This window comes from Lemur catta, chromosome 10 (assembly GCF_020740605.2).
Source record: "Lemur catta isolate mLemCat1 chromosome 10, mLemCat1.pri, whole genome shotgun sequence".
In the NCBI taxonomy this organism is placed as follows: domain Eukaryota; kingdom Metazoa; phylum Chordata; class Mammalia; order Primates; family Lemuridae; genus Lemur; species Lemur catta.
Window position 1 is genome coordinate 16,305,843 of NC_059137.1, and position 24,997 is coordinate 16,330,839.

The following is a 24,997-nucleotide window of genomic DNA, read 5'->3' on the forward strand; positions in this document are numbered from 1 at the left end:
AGCTCAGCCAGAAATCTACTCCCCCTGGAGCCATATTTAGCCAACTTGCTATCTCCTTCCACCCTGCCTGGTTCGTAAACACGGATACAGGCATGGAGGTGAACAGACCCAGCATTCTCTTCCCAAAGGGCAAACTATTTTTGAACTACATCAAGCAGAGTGCAGGGGCCAGAAATGGTTGTAGTAAATAAAATAACAATATTAAATCCTGTTTGCAGTTCCTGCGAGTGATGGGTAAAAGGAGATAAGAAGAGAAGACGAGGAATCAAAACTGAAAATCTTCAGCCCACTAGCTATATACTGAAGTAAGTACACTTTAGAGAGGTGCAGTTTGGTATTAGAGAAAGAGCACAGGTTTGACAGTGGAAAGAACTGTGTTGATGTTCCCCATTTTACGACTTCCTGTGGCTAGATTTATAGCACACCACTTCGACTGGTCTCAGGGAGATGACAGTTCAAATGGGAATGTAATTGTTGATGTCATCAGGGACTCATCCTGGATATTAATGTGAGAGTAATCATGAGAATGTTTAGTTAGTGTTTATCATTTACCTTCTACTCATTCTCCAGGGTCATTACTAAGTCACCCTTTCCTCTTACTCCCTACCACCTTCATCTAAAGTGGCCATCCTCTCTTCTAAAATTCTTTGGAACAGCTAGTAGTAGCCACATTACATAAAGCAAAATGAAATGGATTAAGTTAATTATAATAGCATTTTATTAAATCCCATGTAGCAAAAAATGCCATCATTTTAACATGTAACCAAAATAAAAATTATTATAGATGTTTTACATTCCTTTTCCACACTCTGTCTTCAATATCTGGTGTGTATTTCACACTTACAGTGCTTGTCAATTTAGACAAGCCATATTTCAGCTGTTCAGTAGCCACATGGGGCTAGCTGCTGCCCCAAGAGCTAGTCCAAGAGGAGACCACGTTCTACCTTTCTGTGGACTGCTTTCCTAAGGTTACTCTTGGATGGCAACAGCCATGTCAGTGGCCTGGGGAACACGCCATAATATCAATCTGATATTGGAGTTTTAATCAGTTTAACCATTTTTACTGATATTTGAGATTCAAACATCAGATTGAAAGAGGGATGGAGTATATTGTAGGACTTGACCTTTCAAGATCATTTTAGCCCTGGTTCGGCGCCCCATATTACTTTTAATTGCATCTCTTTTTGTTCAGATAAATAAAGCTGAGAAGAAAGCGGGCCAGACCAGATTAAAATCCCAGTGCCCTTCTTTTTCCATCCAACAATACTTAAGAGTTAGAAAGCCATTGGATTTCAAGGGATTCTGTTTGTACAGCATGAATGCAGCTGTGCCCAAGTGTATAAGACCCTTGCTCAGTCTACCATGTCCTAAATTTGGCAGGCTCACTAAGGCATGAAGGATTATGCAATTTAAATTGGATGAGAATGGTGATGGTTGTTAAAAAAATAACATCAACAACACCAACAATCAAAAACAAAAATAAAACAGAAACTCCTTTATGCACTAATGAAATTACATTTTATCCCAAATCTCTAGACTAGTCCAAAAATCTTCTAGAACCAGACAGTCTCAACTGAATTTCTTAATCATGGGATTCTGTAGCTATTAATATTTGAAAAGTTGTCTTTGTATTTCTAAAAACACAGAAGCCCTGGGAAGAGTCTTGATTGCCTTACATTTCTAAAGAGGCCTGTGGAAGGGGTCCAGACCTAGGATCATTTAGTAGGCAGTTGAGACCCACTGATCTTATCTAGGGTATATGGCAACTTCTCAGGAGACAGATGTTTGTGCAGTGAATTTGGGCATAGTCAAATAGTCTCACCATTTGAGCAGTATTTGTTTGCAGAGAAGAAATACAGTTCACATTCCACTAGAGACTGAGAGAACAATGGAATATCAACGCAGCTCTCCATGAGTACATTCAACCAGGTCTGAGCTTGCGATGAACCGACATAACTATTCTGACTTGGAAATAATGCATGCTGCTAGTGCTTGAAAATAGGTTGGAACAAACACCTCCCTCCCTCTTTCCAGTTCACCAGCTCATCGTGTGAGAACAGTAAGAGGAGCAAGGAACCAGGTTTGATTCTAGCTCTTTGATTCAAGGGATTTTGCAACAAGTTTTGTCTATAGAGTATCAATGGGAAATGAAGGGTCCCTTGCTCAGAGAACCCCTTGTCTGTCTTCAAAGAAGCTTTGAAGAGCGGGCACGCCTTATGTTGGCCCACTGTGGGTAACATCTTAAGGACTTGGGGAACCAACCAGAGATAAAGGATTTTTGGGGCCTTTTTCCAGCTCCTAGGTGCATTTCAGTTTACAATATTTTTTTTCTCTGTTTTTAGAGTGAATGTTAAAAAAAAAATAGTGCCTCCTCTCTTTATAGATCCTTGACCTTCCTCACAGTATATGGTAAAGATTGTACATAACAGGGGAATATTTTCCATCATTTGACTAGTCATAATCCAGGTTAATGAACCAAGCAGAAAATATATTCTGGTTGCTCACTATGTCGTAGAATTTTCTAATATCTTTGAAGGCAGAAAGAAAAGAGAAAAAAGACTATTAGATTAGGTATTTGTGAAGATGTGTTGATTTCTGTTTTTATTCACAATGATTCCCTCAGTTTGGGTTTTATTTCAAATTCTGCCACTTATAAACCATGAGGTCTAGGGTACTTTCTGAACCTTAATTTCCTTGACAATGAGATAATATGCAACCTAATTTAGTCATTAGATTGAGAATTAAGTGTTAGGCACTGTGCCAAGCACTAATATTTTTAATCCTTACTCAGTTAGTTCTCTAAGCTAAATATTATTGGGACAATTTTACATATGAGGAAAGTGCAACTCAGAGAGTTGAAGTAACCTGGACCAACTGAGCTAATGACAGAGCTGGGATTTGAATTCAAGTTCATTTGTCTCCAAAAATTATATTCTTATTCACTATAAGAAAATCATGACCACACAGAACTGTTCTCTTGTAATGTCTTATTATGATATAGCTGATTTCATATATCTACCGCAAATATCTCTATGGGATCTTAGGAGTTTCGTGAGTGCTTTTACCAGCCGGCATTTAGAAAGTGGATCCTTGTCCTTCTTAGGCCTAGTGCATCAGATAGATCAATGTTTCAGCCAGGTCTCTGTCTGATGAGTTAGTACTGCGCCTGGTCCTGGCTCTATAGCTCCCGGATGAGACACAGAAAGCAGCAGTGCTGCAATTAGGTCCCAAATATACGCTAGAGCTCATGGATTCACCAGCTGGTGAATTTTCAAGATGTTTTCATTCAAACTTTTCAATATTGATGCCCACAGAAATTAAATAATTTTTTTAGGTCAGTGTCAGGCAGAGTTCTCCAGACAAACAGTACTCATAGGCTAGATAGACAGAAAGTAGATGGATAGATAGATAAATAGATTAAGATTATAAAGAATTGACTTTTATGATTATGGAGGCTGATAAACCCAAGATTCTACAGAATTATTTAATATGCTGAAGACCTGGAAGAGCTAAAAATGTAGTTATAGTCTGAGTCCAAAGGCTGAGAACTAGGAGACCTAATGTTTCAATTCAAGTCTGAAGGCAGGAAAAAGCCAGTGTCCTGGTTGGAAGACAAGCAGGCAGGAAGAAGACTTCCTGGGGGAGTGGAGGGGGGAAGGTTAGTCTTTTTGTTCTATTCACATCTTCGACTGATTAGATAATGCCTTGCACATTAGGGCGGGCACTCAGCTTTGTCCAGTCTAATAATGTGAATGTTACTCTTATTCAAAAACACCCTCATAGTAATACCCAGAGTAATGTTTGACTAAATATCTGGGCACACTGTGGTCCGGTCAAGTTAACACATGAGATTAACCATCACAGTATTACACTGTTGAATGAGTGAAAAAGCCAAGAGGATAACATGAACCTTCAAATTCAATTCTTAGGTTCCTTTTCTTTCTTTATATTTTAAAAGCTGATTGCGTAGACCTCACAACATATTGATTAGAAATAGCCACCTGTGTAGGTTAACAAAACCAATGTATTAAAATTACTGACAGAGATCAAGGAGTGAGAAAATGACATATACAGGTCACTGCTAAGTGTTTTGTTGATGTTTTCAATACATATATACCTGAAATATTCTTTGTAGTCTACTTGAGCCAGGGAAAAGAGGCAATTAAAAAGACAGTCCTAACTTTCACTTCCTAACCACATTCACATTTTCCTGTTCTTTTTGATGCTTGTGAGTTTGGGCATGTAAAGTTAAAAAAAAAAATCAAGTTTTTACTATCTTTGGACATGTTTAATAACATCATTAAAATATTTCAAGATTAACTGTGACCACTGAGTTGTAAAATGTGTAAGTTCCAGTAGGATTTCAGAATCGTTCTGATAAAGTGTTCTGGGATTCTGAAACAATGTAAGTGATGTAAGAAAAATATTATTTCCAAGTTGAAGACAAAGATACCAGTTTTGAAACGTTTCTGAGGGTCAACCAACTAGTGACGAAAGTGAGTATCCCAAGCTTCCCCCAGTGCTTTTAAGATGAAAGTTTTAAGAAAATATTTACAATTATGTGTGTGTTTGCATTGGAGCAACTAATGAAAACTTTGATTAGAGTCAAAGGGGCTGGTGATGTGGACATTTGTTGCTTTTGTAGCCCTTATCTCTTCTCCATATTTCTTGTAATAGCACCCAAGTTTTTTTGAGGAGTCATTTTTTCCCTTAATTCACCTGGTTGAGATGATGGTGACTCACTCTTTGAATCTGGAGCATCAGAGGACCATGACAAGGATACAGAGATGGTAACACAACCTTATCTCAGGCTGCAGGACCACAATCTGAGGGTTTGGTTGGGACTGTTAGGGGTGCTTAATATTGGCATTTGAGCTATACATGGAGAAAGTCTGCCTGAGGACCAAGCCAACCAAGAGGGAGAAAGAGCTGAGAGGGGCAAGATGTGTCCTGGTGACATGGAGTCAAACCTGAAGCATGCTCTACCTTTGGACTTTTCAGTTACATGAACCAACACATTCCTTTTTTTTTTGTTTTTTGTTTTTTTTTGCTTTATCCATTTTCATATGAGTTTCATGTCATTCACAAGCAAGAGAGTGCTAATTGGTATGGCAAGTGTGATTAACTGCTCCCTCTCAAAGTCTGTCTGAAGCTGTTGCAGCCCCCTGGAGTGCATAGCGATCCTGCAAGATTATTAACATAGAAAAGTACATGGCTTGGTTGTATCATGGTCTGATTATTTAACAGTGTTATTATCAGCAAGATCTAATACAGGCAAATGTCCTAGCATAGGAGAACAATGACTAAATTCATTAACCGTGGCTTTGTTTACTCTCTCATTGTTAAATCAAACAGACATTAGTTTGTTTCTTGGTATACCTGTCCCTAATAAAGCTTTCAGTGCCCGTATATTAATGAAAGAGGGTTTGATATCTACAACTATGTCTGAATTTCATATTATATTTCACACAAGCAGCAGCAGGGACCCAGGCTCTGTAAACAATTTTCTGTGCTGACATCTGTAATAAAACACAGAAAATGATACAAGCTATGCAGTGCTTGACCTTCAGGGTAGAAAGGTAAAGATATCCTATTTCACAATTTAGATAATTCTTTCTATTTTATCTTGCCATTGGACCGACAAGCTTTTATCTCTAAAATCTACAAAGGGCCTTCACCTGTCTCAGGGAGAGAACAAGCGGGTCTGACACTTAGGTTTCCTCTGCTGTGCCAGATCTAATTGATTGGTAGTGGTTGCATGGGGATTGTGCTAAGAAGTTCTTTGGGTTTTGCAGGAGAGAGTTCCATGATGGATTAGGAATGGCTGCCCCAGGCAAGAGATGGACAAGAGGGAGCACCAAGGAGAAACCAAAACATACTGAAAATCTAATGATATGCGACCATTTGAAACAAACATAAAGATTAACCATCTGAACTACAGCTAATTGCAATAGAAGTCAATTATAAACAATGACAAAAATATATTTATGTCATAAAATAACAGACAGACCATACTTCCCTCAGATAACGAACTTGAAACTGTAAAGGAAATATGTTCAGATGCCAGAGTGTTGTCATGTTGCACTCAGGTGGATGAGGCTTGCAGTCTCTGTGCTACACAGCATAGCTTGGGGAACACAACCCAGCCGAGCACAAAAGAGCATGGCAATTAAGCACACAGATTACAGGGTTAGGTTTCAAGTGTAGCATCTGCTCTTGCTGTGTGTCCTTAAGCACATTATTTTACCTCTTGGATCCTCAGTTTTTTCATCTATAATATGGATCTATAATCTGTGACTCGCAGCTTTTTAATTTAAAGTTATTGTACATATTCATGAGGTACGTAGTGATGTTTAAACACATACAATGTATAGTGATCAGACAGGGTATCAATTTATTAAATTACACAATATTTGTGAAGCACTTAACAAACTTTCTGGAATGCTAGAAGCATGAAACAAATGGCAAATAAAACAACAAAGAACAACAGCAGAACTAGTAATGCCATTTTGTCTATCCCTTGATCAGCGGTAGTAATTGGATCAGAATTTGTTGTATGTGGCTACTCATGGTATAACATATGTGGCAAGGGTGTGGGACATTCTCACCATTCAAAAAACAAACAAGCAAACAAAAACTCTCTATATTGTGGCATCTCTTTTGCTTTAAAGACATCTAATAAGAGTTGGTAGGAAATCATGTTTATGTGCATTGACTTGTGAGCCCAGTTTTCTGAACTTAAACCTTAGTTTCATACTTGCCAATTCTTATCTCATTGGGGATGATAATCATAGCAGCTACCCCTTGGGATTTTTGTGACAATTCCATGAGTTAACACATGGAAAAGCACTTAGAGAAATGACTGATCTTATGTAAGTGCTCAATAAATACTGTTATCAACAATTATGTAATTTATATTGGGAGGCATAACACCTCTAAGTCTGGCTTCCATTGATTGAGGATTACTACATGTCAGGTTCCACATTAAATGCTTACCTCATTTAGTCATTACAACAACCTTATTGGTATAAGTATGACTTTCTAATGAGACTCTCTGCTCCCCAAAAGTGAGTGATTTACTAGTCCACTACTAGTAGACCAGATATTTGACTCAGAGAAGGTACTCAAAACATAAGTTATGGATAAATTACTGGATCTCCATTTGCCAAATGAAGACACTGAGGCTTGACAAAGTTAGAATGATGCACATAAGATTCCTGGTAAGGATTACTGTGCATCTTCCTGAAATGTGGTGATGCCAGATTTCAGCTCAAATTTCTTTGACTCAAAAGTCAAATAGATTCATATTCACTATGCTCACTGACTTAAAAATAATTAGTGTTTATTCACACCTCAAAAAATGATGTCACTGGACAAGAGTACCATTTTATTGGGAGCAAGCTGTGGGAGCAAAGGAAACTCATTTTCACATCCCCCACCCCAATAATCATGTTTACCCAGATGGAATTTATTTCAAAATTATATATCAACAGGGTAAGGCTTTATTCAGAAAAGAAGTCACTGGTTGAAATAGCTTTGCAAGCTGAATGGAAGATTTTTTTCCCCACTCTCTAGCCTGGAAGGTATTTATGAATAGACATGAGGTGGATTATTAGGGGTTGGGATGTATTATAGGCATCCCCAGGTAGTTCAGCACCAGCAGGTATTGCCACCTTACCATGCAATATTAGAGTTGAAAGGGAAGACTATAGAGATAATTTGATCAAACTACCTTATTTATAGATTAATTTTTTATTGCTGTGCAACAAATTCCCACACATTTAGTGGCTTAAGACACATATAGTTATTGTCTGACAGTTTCTGTAGGTTAGAAGTCCAGGCATGGAATGACCGGATTCTTCATGCAGGGTCTCATCACACTGAAAATAAGTGGTTGGCTAGGGCTGTGGTTGTCATCTGAGGCTTGGTGTCCTCTTCCAAGCTCACTGGTTGTTGGCAGAATTCATTTTCATATGGTGGTAGGATTGGGGTCCCTGTTTTTTTTCCTAGCTATCATCTGGGGATAACTGTCAGCATCTAGAGGCCATCCACTATTCCTTGCCATATAACCCCATGGGCAGTTTACAATCTGGGTATCTGCTTTGTTTTAGAATAGCTGGAGCACATCTTAGACTTCCTCTTCTGCAATCAGCCAGAGAAAACTCTCTGCTTTTCAAAGCTAACATAATTTTGCCGGCCCATCTGAGATAATTTCCCCTTTGCCATATAATATAATGTAATCACAAGAGTGATATCTCATTTTATATCCATGTTCCACCCACACTCAGAGGAGAGGGAATTACATGAGGCCAGGAGTCACTGGGGGTGATCTTAGAATGCTGCCTACCCCACAGGTTAAGAACCCATGGCCCAGAAGGACAAGTAGACTTGACTTGTCTGGGACACAGGGCTTACTAGATATAAAATCGAATTTATGACCATTCACTTGGCTCCAAGTTCATTTCTCTACTCTACTTTCTGGTCTCTCAAAATGAAATGCTCCCAAGTTCTGTATCTAAAACTTGATCTCTCTGATTTATAATGCTCTATTAGGATACATTTGGGAGCAAGTGACAGAAACCCAAATCAAACTGGTTTAAATAGAAAAGAAAGTTATTGGCTCATAGGGTCAAGTGTCCATTTATGGCTTCAGAAACCTCTGGATCTGTTTCATGGTTAAGTATTCCCCCATGTTGCCTTCATATCTCATTGTGGTGGCAAAGATAACTGCCAGAACTCCAGGCTTGAATCTTACCAGCTATACCTATTATGATATTTTGTTTTTAGGAGTACTTTTTAATAGTGGGTCTGGCAGATGTTCATAGCAGGCTGGCTCTGATTAGACCAATCTGTATCAATACTCATGTCTAAACCATCCACAGTGACTGTGGGGTAGAACACCCAGACTGGCCAGTCTTTGTCATGTGCCCTAGAGCCAGAGGATGGGATCAGCACCCCTAGAATCAAATGGAGTGAGAAATTTAAACAAGTGGTTTCCAAAAGGAAAACAAAGGTACTGTTAGCAAAAGGGGTATATGAACATGAGGTAGCAAAATCTAAAAATAGCCTACATAGGACTCTCCCTCGTGGAATGTGGCAAAGAGTGAGAGGCAGGGTAGGACTGGTGTGTTAGAAAGTGGAAGGTACAGGAGGGAATCCCTTGGAATAGCTTGATCATTAAGCTACTTAAAACAGAGTGTAACAGGGAAATAAAGAGAGAACCAGTATGCCAGCCTTGATGAGTTTGAATAGCCAGTTCAATTTGTGGGTCTATCATTACAAAAAACGTTATCCTTATACAAGTCATTCTATGTCTTTGAGCCTTTGTTTCCTTTTTCTGTAAAGTGGGGCTACCTGATGTACCTACCTTATCTCTCAATCACTGAAAAAAAGCAAGGTTGCAAAACAAATGGGGGGAGGGGATGGGTGCATACCTACATGATGAGTGCGATGTGCACTGTCTAGGGAATGGACACGCTTGAAGCTCACACTCGGGGGGATGGGGGGAATGGGCAATATATATAACCTGAACTTTTGTACCCCCATAATAAGCTGAAATAAAAAAAAAAGAGCTTGCATATGCTGAATGATTAATTCAAGTAGGATATTGAAGGTGTTTGCAGTAGGGATATTCCTTGAACCTCAGCCAACAACAGGAAAGTGTTTTCCTGGACAACTTTTCTATACCATTTTTTAGACATCATGTGCCACTAGGACAAAGGCTTGGGCAGGCTCAGTCTTAAGGAAGTCGGAACTTTAGCAACAGGAAAAGGAGAGAGGAGAGAGAGAGAAAGCTGGGTGTGTCTAGTGAAAGCAGTATGCATGTACTCATGTCCAAACACCTGTTCTCATGGCTAGGCAGCCTGAGGGGGCAGCAGACAGGGTGCAAGTCCTTCTGGTCAAGGCGTTGGTAGGTGGTAGCATGGCTCCAGAATATGAGTATATTTATGGAAGAACCCTAGCCAATAGCTGGGAATACCAAAAGCAAGGTTCACATATGCAAATAATCATCATGAAAGTCAGAAAGTGAAGACAGCCACAGAGTCAGAGAATATGCCTGAAGATTGAAGGGTTTAGAAAGCACTTCTGTTAATTGAATAAATGTGTACTGAGCTCCTCCCATGTAAAGAGCTAGCTGGGTAGTGGCCATATGTTTGGCTTTTGTTGCAGGGTGGACTGGGTTTGAATCCTGGTTTTGATATATGATATTGGACAATTTGTTTACCTTCCCTATGTCTCAGTTTCCTTACCACCCCTAAATATAGGGGTTATAACATAATAACATTACTGACATCACAGGGGTGTCCGAAGGATTAAATGAATTAATATTTGTGAAGCAAACTACACAGAGTAGTTCCTGGGACTTAGGGCATAGTTAATACATGTTCACTGCATCTTTATGTACCAAGCTCTCTTCATGAAGATATCTTTTATGTTTCCTCATGTATTGAACAAATAATGTCACAATACTCATTTAATTGCAATGATGGTACATGTGAAGAAGATATTAAGGGTTGTGAGAGAGATGACAGCTTCGGTATGGGGGTCAGAGAAGTGACATTTACACTGATACCTAAAGGGTGAGCAGGGCTTGGTTAGAAGTGGAAAGCGAGCACCAAGGCCTAGAGGGAGAAATGAACTTGGTAAACTCTCGTAAATGGAATACAGCCAGTGTGGTTGGAGTGGTGGGAGGGACATGATACTAGAGAGAAAGTTAGGGCCAGATCATGCACAGCCTTGTGCACTTCATGTTAAAATGTGTCTTATCCTAACTGAAATGGGACAAGAGATGGCATGTGAACTAAATATTTAAGGAGAGGTCAGATTTGGTCACGCAGAAATGAAGCATTGCTGGGGAGAAAAAGACATGACAATAAAAGGAAATGCATGAATTAGGACATGGAGAGAGAAAAGCTAGGAACCTAGAACAAGTGAGCAGTTCATTTGTGCTGGCGAAGAAGGTACAGGGTGATAACTAGGTATAAAATTGTAAAGAGCACAGGGGCCAGATGATGGAGGACGTTGAATTCTGGGCTGACTTGGGTATGTAGTTAAAATTCCACCAGGTTTTAGACAAGCAGAATGATAGATGAGAATTGTGTTTTAAGGGTACTGCCCCAGCAGGTTTGGGATGGGATGGGAAGGTTGGGGGTTGGGGGGAGAAAGAGAGAAAGAGAGATACTAAATAGCTTAGCATTTTTATTCAGCAAGGAGATGTTTATTACAACCTAGATGAGAGGCATGGAAGACCTGAATGTTGCTTGCACATAAATAAATGTTCATTCTTATTAATTCAGCTGCTTTTAAAACTGAATAAAAATAGCTCTTCATAGGTGCAAAATGTTATACCTCATATGGAGACAAACTTTATTCCCTCTTAGCTGTTGCAGTATTTCCTATGGAACCTGAACATGTCTGCTATATTCCATGGTGCATTGTGATTATTTAGGCATGAATATGGCTCTGCAATGGCCTTCTGACTCCTAGAAGACAGAGATCAGGGAAAATATTTATCTCTGAATCTTTCACACCACCTCACAGTCAGTAGGCACTTAAGAAATGCAGGCTTCGTTCTGTAGTTGTTCAGCTTGTTCTGAACCCAAAGCACCCCAGATTAAGGGATTCTAACTCCTTTGAGATTTGACAGGAGTAGTAAATTTAAGCTTTTGAGGCAGCAGCAGGTGGCTCAGAGTCCTGCACAAACAGGGCAAAATCTTGTCTTTATTTAAGGAGGGGGAAGTGGAATCTCCATTTCATCTCTGAACATTTATCTATATTTCTTATCTATTTCTAGAAAAAAAGGCTGCTTACCTGCTTATTGGTTTCCCTGTTGGCTTTTCCTTTCCAATATCTTAAGCTTAGATCTAAATGAAGTAACCCATAAAATCTAAGGTCAGGCTGGAGACCAGAAAAGTCATCTACTCTAGAGACTGGGGTCCGGGGATAAACATTCATGAATGAGGTTGGCAAAGAGGGATTCAGTGAAATTCCATGCAAAATTTTGTGGACATTTTTGTAAGTACAATTTTCATAACAGTGAGGGTCTTTAGCAATTGTAAGATACTTAAAATGTTCTGTGACTCTAAAAATATTTTCCATTGTTTACCAAATCTATCATACTATAAATGGGATGCTGTGAAGCATCTCATTTTCTTATTAAATGCCCTTGGGAAAAGATCCTATTCTAGTATCACCCCAAGATCTACAGACAGGAAGTTCTTTCTTAAGTCTACTCTAAGCTGTTGGCAACTCCTCCCCATGGAAGCCCTTAGTAAATTCAGTGGAAATAGCAAACAGCTGCTCACCAACACCCACCCCAGAGAAAGAACAAGACATTTCTCACATATCTCAAGCTGCCTTAAATGTTCTTTCTTTGGCATAGAAGAAAAAAAAAAGAAATTATATTTTTGGCCTCTAAACCTTTTCCCACCCATGTGTATTTCTGCAGAAATGTTATCCATATGGTTTTGACGGCACTCTCCATAAGTCATTAGAAGTGCTTTGCATTGAGAACTTTTCTGATGACCAAGGAGTCTTTGGAGACATTTTAAAATGGCCCTCTTAGTCTTTCTTCGTAGAAACAGGCAAGCTAAACAGAGCCAAATGCAAATGAACTAAGGCCTGGAAAGGTTGGAGTTTTATTCAAAACTCAGAAACCATAAGGCTCAAGTGAGCATTAAATCTGTCCATGCAAAGCCTTCACTTTCTCCTCCAGGAACAAGAGCTACTAAATCCTCCATTGGCACAGACAATGTAATGGTCCCAGACATTTAAGTTGAGGTTTAGGTTTGGGTGTAGTAGTCCCATTAAATTCTAAGATCTTCCAGTCACCCCAGGACTTCTCTATTATTCCTAGAGGACAGAAAAAAGATTTTGGAGGTGGACTTGAGTGTGGAATTCCTGGCTCCATCACCTACTAGCTGCACCTCGGCATGCTACTCAAGTTTCCCAAGATCCAATTTCCTATTAAGTAAAAATGGGATAGTGTTATCTATCTCATACCTCAAAGCATTTTGAGAATTATAAGCAATAATATAGAGAACATTCCAAATGAAATGCTTGGTGCATGGTGAAAGTTCAAAAATTCTTTCTTCTCTTTTTTTCTGTGTAACAGTAGTTGCACCTAAGGAGGGTTCTATGTTTCCAGAGAGAACTATTGACTCTGTGAGGTGGAGAAGAAGAAGACAGAAAAATGTTCCAAAGCATTAATTCCCTCCTTTCTAAGGCATCTGGACCACAACCTGCCTTGAGAGGATGATTACCAAGAAAGAGCTAAGAGGAATCAGTCTGTACCTTGGTCCTCATCTGAAGTGCCTCACTAGGTTGTCTCAGATTGATTTCAGAACTGCAATATTAGCAAGGCTGCTGTTGCCTGCCATCACACAAGGAAGCAGATCTGAGTGTGAGAATGAGGAAGAAACAAAGAGAAAGGGAGGGGGTATGGACAGAGAAAGAGAGGGAGAGAATAGAAGGGAGAAAGGGGTAGGAAATAGCGACTTGGGACTTCATACTGCAGTGGATGGGATAAGCAGTGTGTGTGGTAAGTGTATTTCTTCGTGGTCAGAATCAAAGTCAGAATTGCCTTGGGGGACCACTGCCCAGGATCTGAACCCAGGCCAGAAGCCAAGGGAAGGAGAAAGTTGTCCAAGCAAAAAGGGAGAAGTTTCCACCAGGCTGAGTTTGGCCAGTGGCTGGAGAGCTGTCCGTGGTGCTGATTTCTCCTCGTTTGGACTGGAGCGGGGAAGTAGAGAAGGAAGCTCTGAACTGGCTGCGGCTGCCCTCTCTTCCTCCTCCCCTTTGCCCTGTACTTCTGAGACCCAGCATCATTCTGGCTAACTCCATCTCCTCTCCTCTCTTTCTCCCTCTCTCTTGGTGAATTAAATAATTTTTCTCAAGTTCCCAGTTCATCACTCAAGTATTTCTCTTCCATTTTGTTTCAAGAATCCTCTTCCTCCGATCAGTTCACTGGCTCCTAGATCCTTCTAGGCCTCCTTGGTGGTCACATCTCTCTCCTATCACCCTTTGGATAATAAAAATCTTAATTACAATAGCAATCATAATAACAGATAACAGGTATTGCACACTCACTAGGTGTCAGGAAGCGTTCTAAGTGTTTTTGCACACATTAACTCGTTTGAACGCCATACCAACCCTATTAGATAGGTAGATACATTGCTCTATTCAACAGATAAGAAATTGAGGCTTAAAGGGTAAGTAATTTGGCCAAGACCACATTGCTACAGGACTCCAACCCATCAAGAGCCTGCATTTTTACTGAATCTGGGTTTTTAAAAAATTTCCATCACTTTTTCCTATGACTTTTTGCCCCTCCATCTGGTAGCTTCAGCAATGCTTCCTCCTCTTGCCTAATCTTCAAGGGACTAGGACTCTGTGTTGCTGATTTGGTTGAAATCGCGAGGGACGAAAAGTAAGCGAACATACAGAATATGTATTGTGTGGGAATTTAGATCCTATAAGGGCCTTCTTTTCTGCTTCAGGGAGAGGCCCCACGTTAGAAACACCAGCCTGCATCTGAGGCTGAATGCGGAGTCTTCGGCTGTCTATATTCGTGTTGTTGTCCCTGTTCCCTCGCCCCTTCCCCGCCTCTGGTGGTCCCCAGAGAACTTCGCGTCCCCTCAGCTTTCACTCCTACATCGTGCCTACGTAAAGAAGCACTTGCTTCATTCTGGGAGATTACGTGAGCTCTCTCTCGCCTACACACTGAGAGAAACAAACAGCGTCAAATACTCAGAGAGAGACACACGGACGCACAGGGACCCCCGCGGGCCCCTCCCCAGACAAAACCCACACTCAGATGGGTACACACGGCCATCAAAGCACCCGCATCCCCAGAAACACTCAGACACTCGCGACGCACACAGCTACGGACACGCTTAACACCACCACGATGCCGGGGTTGCGCGCACACACGGTCCCGCGGGGTGTTCACAGGCGGAGACACGCCACCCTGTCCCCACGAAACTCTCCGGTGGCTCAGCCTCGGCCCACCCAGGCCGCCCCTCCCTCCGAGGCGGCCTCCCCTCTCTCCTCCTCTCTCTCCTCCTCCTCCTCCTCCGCCTAAAGATGTACAAAACACTCCTCGGAATAAAACCCGGCGCCTGGCTCCTCCCTGCCCGCCCCCCGGCGTCCGCTCCCCCATTCATTTTCGCCCGTCGCCGGCTAAGTCCCTCCCCGCGCCTGGCCCGGCCTCCGCGCTGCTCCCCGCCCGGAGACCGCGGCGCACTTGGACTTCCCTCTCCATTCGCCAGCCGCCTCGCTCCCGGTCCCCGCCGCTGCAAACTGATCTGGCGCGGGGGGAGGAGAGCGCGGGCGAGCGAGCCGAGAGCCGGGAGGCAGAGGGAGTAGTGACCGCCTTCCGGAGCCGGGATTCATGCCTGTCCTTGGGACCAGCCAAGGGGACTTTACGGCTGAGTATGAGCCAGGCTGCTAGGAGCCAGGTACCCCCACGCCTGCAGTCCTCGCGCCGTCCCCGGTATGCGAGCTGGACGCAGGGCTCTCCCAAGTTCCCCCCGAGCCGAATAAAAAGCGTCCGCCCGCAGCTCTCTGCCAAAGACGGACACTGACTCCAGGTAAGGAGGCGCCGGGCGCAGCGGCCCCGCAGCCCCGCTGCCCTTGGAGCCGGCCCCGGACCGCATTCGGGGCGCCCCCGCCCCTCCCCTCCCCCTCCCGCACCCTCGGCCACTCTTCACCCGGCTGCGCTGCCACCTCCAAGTCCTCTCAGGTTCCGGGGAGGGGGGGGTTTTCTTGTACCTGGGGCTCAAAGGGTTAAATGAGGGTTTTAGTAAGTGGCGTGTGTGCCCCGGCGCGCTCCCGACGTGTGCACCATGGTGGGAACTTGATGTGGTGCTAGTGTGTGTTTGTGTGTGCGGCGTCGTTTGCGTTTGATGCGTGTGTTTGCGGTGTGTGTGTGTGTGTGTGTGTGTGTGTGTGTGTAGGGGAGGGGGAGAACAGAGAGGTCCTATAACCTACTTACGGTGCGATGTGTTTGTGCATGTTTGTACGTATGTGTTTGCATGTGTGCGCTTGTGTGTCTTTCTAATTAGGTCTCCCTAGCTTACACGGAATGGGATCCTTACTATAGGATCACGTAGCCATCGGGAAACCCGCTGTGGACTTCCTCTTGGGGCTCTGGGCTTAGGGTTTGGGGAGGCTTATGGGGCCATAGATGACACTTTATTTAGCCCAGTGTTGGTATCCTTGAAGGAAAATTCCTCCAAACGATGGAGTCCGGCTACACTTGGACCCACCGTTTCATGTGAACGAGAAATGACCAAACCCTGAGGCAAATGAGACGCTGTCACTTTAAATTCTGCGTTGGGCAGACTCCAGGATTCTGATGGGAATTTGGAGACACTGGGTAGTGGGTGACAGAGAAAGGGGGAAGTCCGCGGTGGGTTCCTCATCTGGGGCTTGGCAAGTCTGAGATAGAGGCTGGCCCTGCTTCTCCGTGTGTAACCATCGCAGCACCTCCTGCTTCTGGTGCTTTGGGGGAGGATCCGGGCAAGTTTGCGTGGTTCCCCCTCCAGGGAAAGGAGAAAGCGACCTCGGGGACTTGCCCATCCATCACAGTGGCACAGGGGCTCAGAGGAAATTTCATCTGGGGGCAGCTCTGGTTGATATGGAAGGAGATGGATGGGCCACTTCCCTAAGGCAGACTCCTCTTTCCTTCCCCATTTCAGTCCGGGAAGCCCCCAGAGAATCTCTTCCTAAATGTACCTCCCCATGGCGCCACTGGAGTTAGGAGGATCCTGGGAGGAGGCACAGAGGTGGCGTGTGAGCGTGCGTGTGTGTGTGTGTGTGTGTGTGTGTGTGTGTGTGTGTGTGCGCTTGACTACTGAGGAAGACCTACAATTTGAAAATGGGATTTGAGTGGGGAACTCATGACAGAATGTGGCAGTAATTGACTTGTCGATTTGTACCTCACATCTCTTGCTCGGCTCCAAAATACTGCCAAGGGCAGGAGAGCCTTGGGAAGAGTCTCAGTAAGGAAGACAGTTTTGGCCAAGGCCCTCTTTCCTCTTCCCTCTGCCTGCTAAGAGGCTCTATAGGTAAGTCCCTTGGCCACCCTGGCTAGGTACTGTTGGGCTTGGGCGCTGGGGCCAGCCATTGATTTGATTCCCGGCTGCCTCTTAAAGGCTTACCCTACTCAGCAAAAATGCTGAGTTTTACTGCTGTTAGCATGGCTTCCAGACTCGGCAGCTGTTACTTTCTCAAGGTAAGCAGCAGCCGTTCTGCTCTCAGGCAGGGAGGTTAGAAGACAAGGGCTGTGAGTCTGAGACACAGCTTCTTGTCTACCTCAGCTTGGAGGGACCACTAGAAAGGCCTCTTGGGGGAAAAAGTAGAAATATACTTGGCATATATATATATGTGTGTATATAATCTTCTGGGGAAAGATAAAAGCAAACGTGTTTTCAGGAACCTGCCCTGGCGGGTGGATTCCACCTGCAGGCACTTGCAGACATACCATTCTCTGGCCAGAGGCTGATACCTCAGGCTGAAGCCTTCACACAAACACAGAGAATCTCCTTCAGGAAACGCATGTCAAAGCAGAGCTCCCTAGTTCATTTTGGGTAGGGGGTGTGAAGGCAGAGGAGGAAACCCCATCTTGGGAGCTGCTCTCATTTTCTCTTTTCCAACTCATAGACGATCGAAGCTGGGAGGAATATTAAAGAGCAGAAAGGCAGGACTCTGTGGCCTAGAAAAAGGATGAGAATTCCCAATGTTCTTTAGTGAGTTGGTGGCATAGCCAGGACTAGAACCTAGATTTCCTGGCATCTAGATCCATGCCCTTTCCACTCCACCATACTGCATGGAAACTACACATTGCTGCCCACCCCGACCCTGTCATCATGCTCCCACCCGAGACAATCACTTGTCTTCCATCATCCAACTTCTCATTTAAGAGATACATTTCAAAGCTTCTCCATCTGGAAACATGACTCCATAAAGAGTCCAATATCTCAATCACTCTCCCCATTAGACACACACATGACACAGAGAGAGAGAGAGAGAGAGAGAGACAGAGAGAGAGAGAAAGCACATAGATTCTTTCTCCAGTGTCTTCAGAGAATTATCCACAAGCAGGGACCCAACATAACTGGTAGACAGAACCCAGCAATGCATCTGGGCTGTATCTGAGCTCTTTATCAAGGACTGCCTTACTTTTCAGAAAGTAAAATATACACCCACCCACCAATGCAAATACTTCAGGCAAATTAATTTTTATATTAATTAGAATCTCATCTGTATACATTTATACATATTGAAGACATAGGATCAGAGGCAAACATACATGCATACATGCACTCATACACACATGTGCACACACAGATTTAGAAACCTTTCCTGCTTGCTATATTCCCCAGAAAGAGAACCTCCGCGCCAAATTGTTCTCCCCAGTATAAAGTATCTCATTATGAAGACTGGGACTCATAGCTCCTGGAAAGGGATAATGTAAAGCCCTGTGAACGAGAGGCCCTTGAGAATTCAGAATAAGGCTCACTTAAAAGTGTCCTCCCAGACTTCTGCATGTTTGTTTCAGGCTGCCGGCAAATACTGAGAAACATGGGGGTTTTAGGCCCATCTGCAGTAGAGCCTTCTCCATGCAGACTTTTCCGGGGCTGGATGGCACGTTAGCTCCCAGAAGGGGGAGCTGTTACTCCATTTCAACTAAGGAGAAACAGTTTCGAGACAGATTCCAAATCAGCTGTTGGGCCCCCGTTGAGTTTAGACTGCCCAGCTCAAGCTGCAATGAATCTCTTTGAGCGGTACAGACGGGACTGTTAAAACACCCTCCCCTGTCCTGTTCAAATAAGACATCTCTTTCTTACTGCTTGCAGGAGTTTATGTTATTGACCAGAGAGTGCTCTGTTTCTCTGAAAAGGTCTTTGCCCAAAGGCCCTTCAGTTGTGTGAGCAGACATTTTTTTGACTTGCATCCTCTCTCTTTTCCCCTCCAAATTTCTTAGATGAAATGATCGGTACCAGTCACTTGAACAGGCCATTAGGGTTAGACATACCCAGTCATTCTTCTCTTCCTCTTTCCCTTTGCTAAAATACAAAGCTCGACAAACTGGCTACTAAACTACTGGTAACCATACTGAAGACAAGATGGGGGTGATGTGAAGAAGGCAAGTCCTCAAATGTCGTTCTTCCAATAATTCTTCCAGTTGTTTTCCATTCTAACCCCTCCGCCAGGAATACTGTTATCATTCATTCCTCCATCTCTTACCTTCAGCCTCCACTTTTAAGAACCCTATCCATATTTCAACAGCTAGCTAAAATGGCCCTGCAAAGAAGTCTTCTCAAGACCTTATTTGAGAATTAATCTCTTTCTCCCTTGATTTTCTCTATAATTTTATCCAAAGCTCTATTTTTAGATTGTGTCCCTGTTTGCCCTGCTTTACAGCTCCATAGGTTTAGGTCTATCTTATCCTCTTCAATATGGTCTTCTTAGGAGCATCTTTGTATGCTCAGAGACTGACACATAGTAGATACTTTATAAATGTTTGCATTTGCATTTTATGTCCGGTCTCAATAGCAGCTGTCGCCTCTCTCTCTCTTTCTCTATCTCTCACTTTTTCTGTTTGACAATTGCTTCATATTTACTCAAAGCAATGCAATTATGGATTTGAAAATTATACCACCTAACAATATAGAGATACGGATGATAATACAGACAGGTGAAATTACGTCCTACTTGGAAGTGAACATTGCCCACGTTTCACGGTCTTTAGTTTTGTTTCTTGCTTAGTCTTTATTCCCACCCAGGGAAGCAGATATAGCCCCTTTTACAGAAGAGGAAGATGAAGTTCATGTGGATCAGGTTCCTTGACCAAGGTCACATAACCAGCACAGCTAGAATTTGAACCTGAGTCCTCCTTCCTTCAGCATCTCTGCCCTTTCCACTGTACTACTGAGTTGATGGTAATTGTTATCAATGGCTGACAGGATCGGGTTGTTCAATAGATGCCAGAAATAACTGGGACATATTATCAACTCTTTTAAATTGGTGGTACGAAGGTGTCATGGAGTCATTGGATCAAAGAATCTCAGTGTTTTCTCTGACAGGTTTCTCTAAAGAAATCTCTGAAGGTTTCTCAATAACCAAACCTTTTTCCTTATTCAGGAATGAAGATTCCTTTTTGTAATATCAATAATACATGGACATTCAGTCTCAGTTTTTGTACTTCTAGTGATAGCAAGTTCATTATCACGCAAACCAGCCTGTGTCATATTTGGAGAGCTTTGTTGGAATATTTTCTTACTTTGACCCAAAATCTGCCTTCTATCCATACCTCCCTGAAATCACACAAATATAATTCTCTTCCAGCTATTAGTTTTTCCACATATTATGAAAACATAATTATATTGCCACAACTATTTACTGTCAGAGTACAAGAGCCCATCTCCACAGCCCTGTCTCCCGTAAGATTCGTTTGGAAGCCCCTCAACATACTAAACATTGTCCTGTGGGCATTTTGTCTCACTTCTAAGGTTCAGAAGCCACAAAAGGGGAGAGAGATGACCTAAAATTGAGGGAAGATTTATTCATTCATTTATTCAACAAATATTTATCAGGTGCCTATTTGCCAAACATTGCTCTAGACCAATGCTGTCAAATAGAACTTTCTGTGATGATGGGAATGTTTTCTGTGCTGTCCAATATGGTATCCACAAACCGCACATGACTACTGAGCACTTGAAATGTGGCCAGTATTACTGATGAACAGTTTTTAACTTTGTTTAACTTGCATTAATTTTTATTTTAATTTATGTCACTATCGGTACCTAGTGGCTATTGTATTAAACAGCGCAGGTCTAGACATTTGGAACGTAGCATGAACATGGTCTTGTTTTCATGGAGCTCAGCTCACACGCTAATGGGGAGAGATGGATAATAAATGAGTAAACAGATAAGCAAAATAATATCATATAATATTAAATGTCATACAGGTAATTGGGGTAAAATGCTAGAAACATGTGGATGATATAAATTTAGATAAGGTATCCAGGGAAGTGAGGAAATGATATTGGAGCTGAGATCGAAATGAGAAGAACGCAATTGTGTGATTATGCGGGCGAAGAGCATCAGAGCCAGAGAGAAGAACAAAAAGTGGACTCACTTCATAGCAGCAAGCTTAGGAACTCTAAGCTGTGGACTAAAAGCTAGTGCGGCTGAAACTTTTGAAGGAGGAGAATGACATGAGATAGAATAAGAAGGGTGGGCGGGGGCCAGTCACAAAGGCCGTGTATGAGGGAGTGAAAGGTCTTGACATCTCTCTGGCTGGAAAGCGAGTAATCTGAGGACTAAGGAGGGTTTGGGAATTGATGGAAAGTCATTGTCAAATATTCTCATGTTTTATTTTTATCGTGTCCATTTTTAATCAGTCATTTTTGACAAGTTTTTCTAACCTTAATTTCTAGTCCTGTTCTGAATGCCATACCCTGGACATACCCAAGTTTAAAGGGAGGGGGAGAAACAACAGTAGGGGAAATGGATAGAAAAGGAGGAAGAGAATGAATACATGGGGAAAAGGTAATTGAAGTGAAATCCAGTGAAATGGGATGGAAGCTGGAATCAGTTTGGATCGGCAAATACCTATTGCCCACATCTTGTCTGGGAAAGGCCTTGAACAAAGTGACTTGGGGGAACGGTGGTGAATCCTGCTAGGTGCTGGCAATCTTGTAGAAGAGATCTGCAAGTCCATAAATAATTATCATTCATGATAGACCGATAATTGTCATTCCAGAAATTCTATGAGAGTTCGGGGAAAGGGAAGTCTAAAGGAAGACCCATCAGTAGTGACAGTGATGATGAGGAGGAGGATGGCAGTGATAATAAGATCTCGGAGATCACAGACTGTATCTTTTCATTTTGTATCTCCGTTAATTCCAAATTCCATACAACAAGAGCACAGAGACTCAGGGAACGTGATTCTAGTCCTGGCTCCCACCACTGTATATCTGGACCTTCTTAAGAACATCTCTTTCCCTCTCTGAACCCGCCTTCTATACATTGAGAAGAACCAAACCATGGCTTGCCTCATTGAAGGGATATTGCCCGGCTCTATGGAAATGTTGCATGACGGAGTTCTTGTTAAAGCAGAGAGAGACACACACATGGTGGCCATGTTTCATCATAAGGTTTAGATGTCTTCTCAAAAATAAGCAAATCTACAGGAAGGCCCACCTCAGAGCACAGATTGTGACTCAGGGCAGGGCTGCTGAAGGTGGTGAGTTGGTGATACTGTGCCGCTGTCGCAACTCTTAATATCAAAGTGATTAAGTGTTAACATGAAACCCACCCTCGTCCTGGGACACAGCAGCCCGAATATGCTGCCTAGAAATCCGTAGACAGTCCTTGCTACTGAGGGGGCAAAGAAGACAATTAAGAAGATAATGAGGCTGAGGAGAAGTGAAATTAATTTTTTTTTCACGTGAGGGTGAAGGGGATCTTTGCCTCCCTAGGGAACTATCTTTTGGAGATTGCAGGTGGCCTTAAGGAGAATAGATGGAATAAGATTGAGTATGAGAAAGTTAAGCCTGGTAAATTACCCGGCCTGCCTGCTCTCTACACATAGGAGTGGGGAGCCTGGTGAAGACGCAAAATGTATCATTCTGAACAAATTCTGTTCTCCGTTTGCAAAGGTTTCCTCACAGGGTGCAGAGCTGTATACAAAAATGTTGGGGCTATCTTGGGAATAGCTAAGAGACTGTATTCCCGCAAGGGTGGGAGGTAGATTCACAAGGCAATTAACAAAAGCAAGATGCAATCGCTTTTTGTGTAAACTGCAAAGGTCGGAGCAGCAGGGCTCCGAGTAAATGGCCCATCTGAACAGCTAGAACCCTTTGTTAGGGTTAACCCAATACTGGTCCTGGGAGGTCTCCAAGATATAATTTATCTGGCCTTTCAAAGGTCCCGCAAATGAGCAAGTGGGAACATCTATGAGAAATAATGAATCCTAGGGATAATGTGGAACAGCTGGGTTACAGATTACAAACTGATTCAGATGGAGGAAAGGCAGGCATCCAGGATACGGTTGCTCATTGGAGGGCTCACTCTATAAGTGGAGAGTTCTCACGTCTCCATTCTAAGAATTAGCCGTCTGCAAAAGTAGATGAAACTCTGGTAGGCTGTGGATTCCTAGAGTCTCCAGAAGCTGCAAGATAAACCTGGAGACGCAGTCCTAGAACTGTTACAGAGACAACTGCCTGAAGTAAGTATGTTTCTGTTTGGCGATGAAGCTAGAATTCTCATGTAGCTTGATGGTTTCTGAGTTTATAGGCATATCATAAGGGGAGGACTTATAAGGAGCCTTGGCTGCTGGCAGTGTAAAAACATCTGCACAAACACAGGAGCCATTAAAAAAAGAAAACCAGCACTTTGGTATGTGTAGTAGTGTAGGGGAAAGATTGAAAAATAGATTACCCGGCAAGGATTGGTAATATGGTTTTGCTGCTGGAATACATTTTGGAGACACGACTCGCCTAGATGAAGTGGGACCTCATCAAATGCTATTGCCAGAGATAGCCGAGGCTGGGGAGGGTCGAGAGGGGTCATAAAAAATTTTATTCTGAATATATATCAATAGGAGAGCAACATTCAAAGTCTAGTGAAGCCTTACAAATGATTCTTGAGAATATTACTAGGTCAGCCACGGTTTTGCTTGCCCTCTCCTCTCTTTCCTGACAGTGGGAATGATACGTTTAGGCAGAGTATAGGATGGAATTTGAGGGGGTTCTGGAAGCATCTTCACTCACAATATTTAGAGGTGGCCGAAATTCCACCATCTTAAAGTAGTTTTTGGCTTTTGAAAGTGTATGTGCCAAGCATGTCATATATTCTTTGTGCTGTGATGGGTACTTGATACAGATATATGGCTAAATATTCTCAACAAGTTCATGCATAGGTAGCACGGTGCCCCCTTCTAGACATGGGGAAACTGAGCTCAGAACAATAGCACCATTTTTCCAAGGCCATAAACTGAGTCGATGGTGTGTTGCTGAGGATTTGAATCTATTTCTTTTTTTTTTTTTTTTGGCAAGTTTTAAAAATTATTTATTTTTAAGTTTACAAAAATTGTATATACAACATGTTATTTTGAAACATGCATACATTCTGGAACGGCTAAATCAAGCATTACCTCATATACTTGTCATTTCCTGTCTGACTTGGAAGTATAGAGGGTGAAAGCTGGGGAGTGCTGGCGTGTGAACACCTGCTCTGCCACTTGCTAGCTGCCTGACCTTGGCCAGATCACCTAATGTTCCCGCGCCAGTTTTCTCATCTGTAAAATGAGGATAATAATAGTAACTGTGTAGAGAGGTAATTTGGGGATTTAATGAGTTTATATGATAGGTGCCTCAAACAATGCTTGGCAAATCATCAACACTACATAAACATTAACCATTATTAATTTTTATGATTGCCACACCCTGTTGTATTAGATTAACCATTGCCATACTCCTAGGTATGTTCTCAAACTGGAAATAACATCTAGGAAAGAGATTATTATTATTAGGTTCAAGGCACTACCTTGTAAATGAGCTCAATCATTGTTACCAATCCTTATTCCCCCTTTCCCCAGGTGGCAGTGAGAGAGCAGTGATTAGAAGAGAGATTGAGAATGTAGGAAAAGGCATAGGAAGATGCAAAATGACAGAGGCAGATTCTTTTACTCTCTATATTACCATGGGCCAGAAACCAGATATAGGCAGAGAGACCAGATACAGACATAGGATCAACTGACATCCAAGATGAAAATTATCATCAACATGGTCCAGTTCAACTTTCTTTCTCTCTCTGTTTTTCATGTATAGACTCTTTCCTCTTTAAGATCAAATAGTATCGGAGTTGGTTCTAGAACCCAGCTCCCTCTAACCCATCTCATTGCAGCTTTAGAAAGCCAGGGCATTCACCAGGTGCGTAAGGGAGAGTGGCTGATTGACAGCCTGCTGGATGCTCTTGTGTGATT